The following is a 6,159-nucleotide window of genomic DNA, read 5'->3' as shown; positions in this document are numbered from 1 at the left end:
CCGAAGATATGACCAGCTGCACACGTTCTATCCCACAAGCTTGCTAGATAAAGGATACTTTCTGGCCGGACGTGAGTGACTCACACCTGTGATCCCAGCACTTTCAGAGGCTGAGGCAGGCGGATCACTTGAGGTCAGGAGTTTGAGACCAGCCCGGCCAACATGGTGAAACCCCATGTCTACTAAAAATACAAAAATTAGCCAGGTGTGGTGGCACATGCCTGTAATCCCAGCTACTTGGGAGGCTGAGGCAAAAGAATCACTTGAACCCAGAAGGCGGAGGTTGCAGTGAGCTGAGATTGCACCACTGCACTCCAGCCTGGGTGACAGAGGGAGATTCCAACTCAAAAAAAAAAAAAAGAATGCTTTCTGGAGGGCAAGTGGCTCACAGCCCCCTGAGACGTGGCTTCTGTTCATAAGTCCCTATTTTTTTTTTTTAAGATGGAGTCTCGCTCTGTCGCCCAGGCTGGAGTGCAGTGGCGCGACCTCGGCTCACTGCAAGCTCCACCTCCTGGGTTCACGCCATTCTCCTGCCTCAGCCTCCCGAGCAGCCAGGACTACAGGTGCCTGCCACCACACCTGGCTAATTTTTTATATTTTTAGTAAAGACAGGGTTTCACGTGTTAGCCAGGATGGTCTTGATCTCCTGACCTGGTGATCCGCCTGCCTCGGCCTCCCAAAGTGCTGGGATTACAGGCGTGAGCCACATAAGTCCCTATTCTATATTTCTTTCTGAGAAGCTGTATTTGTCAGCCTCTTTCTTCAGCCTCTCAGCTCCAGGGGCCTTTGGGGGTAGGTTTGCACTGACCTGCTCTCCACGGAGCAATCTCAGTGCACGGGGCTCTCGTGTCGAGGAGTCCCAGAAACATTTCTTCTCCATCCCCTGAGCATTTTACCCACTCATGGGTGTATAGCATTGGGTCCCCAGCCAGGGGCCAGGCCAAGGGATGCTGACCCTCTCATCAATCAAGCCCTTATCTTGATTGGATTGCAGGAGCATCACTCTAGGTGACTGGAGGCCAACTTGCTCATGGTCATCTTTGCCTTCTAATGTTTTCTATTTCTCCAAACTGGATGAACGTAGGTTTAGGCCCTTTAGTTTGGGGCACGCAGGAGCTCCCAGCAGTTCCAGTTTCTGAGAGTGCTGTCATAAGAGCGTCGTTTTAACCCCATTAATGTCTGCTTTGCTCTACCCATGTCTGCCTGTCTTTTGTTCGTTCGTTCGTTCGTTCTTTCCTTTCTTTCTTTCTTTCTTTCTCTTTCTCTTTCTTTCTTTCTCTTTTTTTCCTTTTTCTTTTTTTTTTTTTTGATGGAGTTTTGCTCTTGTCACCCAGGCTGGTGTGCAATGGCATGATCTCAGCTCACTGCAACCTCTGCCTCCTGGATTCAAGTGATACTTGTGCCTCAGCCTCCCGAGTAGCTGGGATTACAGGCTCCCACCACCACACCTGGATAATTTTTGTATTTTTAGTACAGACAGAGTTTCACCATGTTGGTCGGGCAGGTCACGAACTCCTGATCTGGGATTAGAGGCGTGAGCCCCCGCGCCCAGGCTTATTATTATTATTTTAATTAGAGATGAGGTCTTGCTATGTAACCAGGCTGGTCTCAAATTCCTGGCCTCAAGTGATCCTCCCAACTCAGCCTCCCAAAGTGCTGGGATTACAGGCATGAGCCACTGAGCCCGGCCATGTTCTTCCCATTGCTTAATAACTGCTGAAGGATGTTCACCTGCTGGGATGGGCTCCTTCACTCTCCCACCTGACTTTCCTCATTCTTTTGCAAAGCAGTCTAAATTTCCCCACAATCTGTTGTTTCCACATGACTTTTTCCTTTGGCCCTGAGGCCAGCGACTGCAGTCTAAATTTCCCCACAATCTGTTGTTTCCACATGACTTTTTCCTTTGGCCCTGAGGCCAGCGACTATAGCCTGGACCTCCCAGAACCCAGGATTGGTGCAACGTCAGGATTCAGCCCAACATCTTCCTTACCTTTCCCTCTAACCTTCCCATCGGTCATGGCCCCGAGGCAACCACCTCGGCCTCACTACCCACTGGCTCAGGCTCAGAACCTTTCTCTTGCTTTCATTTCAGCATTTACAGAAACAATAACTCACAGTGGACCCATATGAAGTGCCACTAGTGATGCTGGAAGTGCCCAAGAAGCAGAGAAAAGTCACGACATTACAAGAAAAAAGTTGAATTGTTGGATACGTACTGAGGTCTGCAGGTGCGGTTGTGCCATTTCAGAGAGACGATTCATCTTGTAAACAGATGACAGAAAACTTAATGATACTGATAAATACAGTACAGTACTGTAAATGTATTTTCCCCTTTATGATTTTCTTAATAGTTTATTTTCTCTAGCTTACTTTATTGGAAGAATACAGTTTATAATACCTATAACACACCAAATAAGTGTTAATTATTTATGTTATCAGTAAGGCTTCGGGTCAACAGTGGGCTGTTAGTAGTTAATAGCCTACTGTTGTAAGTGTCTCCGTGGTAATAGCCTATCATTGTAATTGTCAGAAATGAGAGTGGTCTTGAGGACTGTTTTCTCTGCCTTTACAGTTTGATAAAATTCCTGCAGCTGAAAGTGGAATTCACTAGAATGTCCCTGACTCGCTAAAAAATGTGGTATGGAAAAAGGAGCAATGAGAGGGCAGGGGATGAAGGATCTCTCTTTTACTTCCACCCTCTCTTAACTTTTGTTTTAGCTTTTAGGGAACACAATAACCAAGAGATTGCATATGTAGCTTGGTTTTTGTTACTTTGTATTTCCTTATTCATCCGGCCAGCCAGTTCCTGGGGATTTGGATCCATCATTTCCAAATTCTGTTGGAAACTTTTACCTCCTGTAACTGACCACAGCAGGGCTGCAGCTCCATGCCACACGTGACCCATGGCCATCCAGAAATCAGAGGTCCTTCATCCCCTGCCCTCTCACCGATCCTTTTCCCAAACCACACGTTTCAGTGAGTCAGGGTCATTCTAGTGAATTTCACTTCCAATTCCAACTCCAACTCCAAGAGCTTTAGCCAAATGTGACGACAGAGAAAACAGTCCTCAAGAGCACTCTCACTTCTGACACCAATTACAAGTTCCAGGAACCCCACACCACCCTCAGGTTCTGTAATTTGATAGAAAGACTCATAAAACTCACCGAAAGCTGTTACAGTTGTGGTTACAGTTTATCACAGAAGAAGGACACAGTTTCAAGTCAGCCAAGGAAGCTGCACACAGGGCAGAATCCAGGAGAACAAGAGGCTTCTGTTGTCCTCTCCCCGTGTGGTCAGGCCAGTTTTGCTCTCCTGGCATGTACGTGTGGTGACACACCTGCAGCATGGCCAGCTGGGGAGGCTCACTTGATGCTCTCTGCCCAGAGCTTTTACGGGGGCTCCAATATGTAGGCATGATTGATTGATTGGTTGACTGACTGATTGCCCACATAGTTGACCTTAGACTCCAGCCCTCAGGAGGTTGAGATGTGTGACCAAAAGCCCCTACCCTAAATCACATTGTCGGTCTTTCTGGTGGTTAGCCCCCACCTAAATACTATCAAGTGTGGCCCGCCGCCACCCTAAATCACCTTGTTAGACTATCTGGCATTATCCAAGGCAAACAAAGGTAAACAAAGACACTCCTATCAGTCATGACATTCTAAGGGCTTAGACATGACCTTCCAGAAGCCAAGGGAAGGGCTAGACATCTTTTTGGATAAGGTTAAATTCTTTACCGCACAACCTGTGAGATAAAAATTATGGAAGAAGGAGTTTAGGATTCCCAGAGCATCCTCATGTCCCTGATGCTGCACGGGGTGCATCTGCCAGAGGCCCCTCGCGGTGATGGAAGCCTGAGGAGCAGGAGCACCTGGCTGTGGCAGGTGAGGTCTGGGTTCCAGGGCCCAGGGTGGACCACACATCCCAGGCCCAGAAGCCAGACGTGGGCCCACCCCAGAGGCCAGGCACCAGAACTCAGGCTGTGGATCCTGTGTTCCCAGAACCACCTACAGTTTGGCTGCCTTGATCCAATCCTCCCACAAAGGGCGCTGCTGACCCAGTTCCATCCTCTCCTCATCCCCTTGCCACATATTAGAGGGTCCTAAGGGTTCTGGGGTGCAGCTCCTAGGAAGAGGACTCTGTCCTTTTCCAGATTCCAGAAAGGGAGGAAGACACTGCTAGGAGTCTTCCCCCGTGAGGGTGCCCTGGCCCAGAATCTCCTCCACTGAAGAGCGCCTACACCAAGAGCTGTCCACACAGCCTGACAGCAGAAGTGTCTCGCCTCCGAGTGACCCCACTTTCCGGTAAGCCCACTTCCAAAGACCCAGAACCACAGCAAGACGCTTTGCTCTCTCCTAAAGCAATGCTGATTTTTTTCTCTGTTAGTTTTGTGGCTATTGAGTGATCATTCAGTGACTTAAGTGGAAATCTAACAGATTATAATTCTTCTATAATGTCCTGCAGGTTCCTCAAACATGACTCCCAGTGATTAAGGGCTTTCATGCTCTCCCACTAGCGGGAAGTGTAATTACATTATCTTGTTGTTGTTAATTAGTGTAATAAAGTTATCCAGAAACACAGCAAGAACTTTGTCTTCTAAAATAATTTCCATGTTTTTCTCTTTTATTTTTTTTTGTTATTATTAAATGGTTACACAATATCTCAAATGGAGACCTAATGTAATTTTTAGGGTAGTGTTTTATAAATGTACATTATGTAAATGTGAATCTTAGTAAACCATTTCCACATTATTTGATTTCCGAATACTGCAAGAAGCATATTTGTGTCATTGTTATTTAATAAGTCTCTTCATCCAGGAACCAGAGGTCCTTCATCCCCTGCCCTCTCATTGATCTTTTTCCCAAATCGCAAGTTTCAGTGAGTCAGAAACCCATTTTCCCTCTCTTGTGAGCTAATATTGGACCTCCTATTGGAATATGTATCTTCCTCACATGGAGGAGAAGCAGCTGGGGGCCTCGTTCTCCTCCAGTTAATCTTCCTGGGATGTTCTGCTCAGAGGCCATCCTAATCTTAACACAACAGGGGCCCGGGGGCCCTAAGCAGAGTTCGGGGGTCAAACCCGCCCCTCTTCAGCCCATCCTGCCCTCTCCTTTGGTTCCACTGTGGTGGTGAGGTGGTTACACAATTGGTCCTATTGAAGCTGGATGCAATTCTAGTTCTTGGGGTAGTGATTTCTACACGAAGCTCATTTGGAAGTGAATTTCCTGGGGGCACTGTTTCCTTTCCTTCTGTTCTGACAAGGGAAGGACATTATTTGGGTGTGGCCGCCTTTTAAGACCCTGCACCAGGGAAGTTCGGTGAGGGTTTTATAGGAGCCGTCTCACACCTGGGGAGGTGCAGAAGCACTGTCTTCTTCTATGGACCCAGAGATGAATATACAGTAGTTATAAGACCAGTTATGTTCAACTCACTAAAACTTGATTTTTAGGAATGTTTGGGAAATACTGTTTCCACAAAACATCCTTCCCTCGTCCATCCATCGCGGGTGCTGGGGATTGCCTGTGGGAGACCTGGCCTCGGTGCTGCCTCCCTCCCTCCTTCAGTTCTGAATCCAGCTCTGGAGGAGAAGCAGCTGGGGGTGGGGAGGGGAGGTGACACCGTGCCCCGAAGGGTTAAAAAGACCGGTGACTCACAGCGGGGATTCCTGAGCTCACACCACGGCAGGTAAGAACAGCAGCAGCGTGCTGGAAATTCCTTCCTTGTGAGAATAAAACTGCCTGAGATCCTGGGGACCCAAAGGGCCGGCTGGAGTGGGCAGCAGCTTGCTGACATCACGGCCCAAATTTCCATCTCACGTTCATACTCACTGCCCCTGAATCAGCACATGTGAGCCTGCAGAGGCACGAAGACACAGCTGCACATGCCCAGGGGACATTCCAGACCTCCCCTTTCCCTCCGGCAATCACCCGCTAATCCCAGAACCCACCCCAGACCCTTCCTAATGACGGCACTGCCTTAAGGCCAGGAAGGGGAGATGGATGTGAGCTGCATCCTGTCTCCTTGTTGCTGACCCACAGCAAAGCTTGTCTTTTCTTAAACCTGGTGCCACAGTACCGGCTTCTGAGTACATCTGGAAGCCAGCCCCATTCACTGTCTTCCCCAGGCAAACCAGTTGCCCAGATTTGTTTCCCCAAAGCG

The sequence above is a fragment of the Gorilla gorilla genome, chromosome 11 (assembly GCF_029281585.2).
Source record: "Gorilla gorilla gorilla isolate KB3781 chromosome 11, NHGRI_mGorGor1-v2.1_pri, whole genome shotgun sequence".
Lineage (NCBI taxonomy): Eukaryota > Metazoa > Chordata > Mammalia > Primates > Hominidae > Gorilla > Gorilla gorilla.
The sequence above is the reverse complement of the archived record's forward strand: the minus strand, read 5'-3'. Positions refer to the sequence as shown.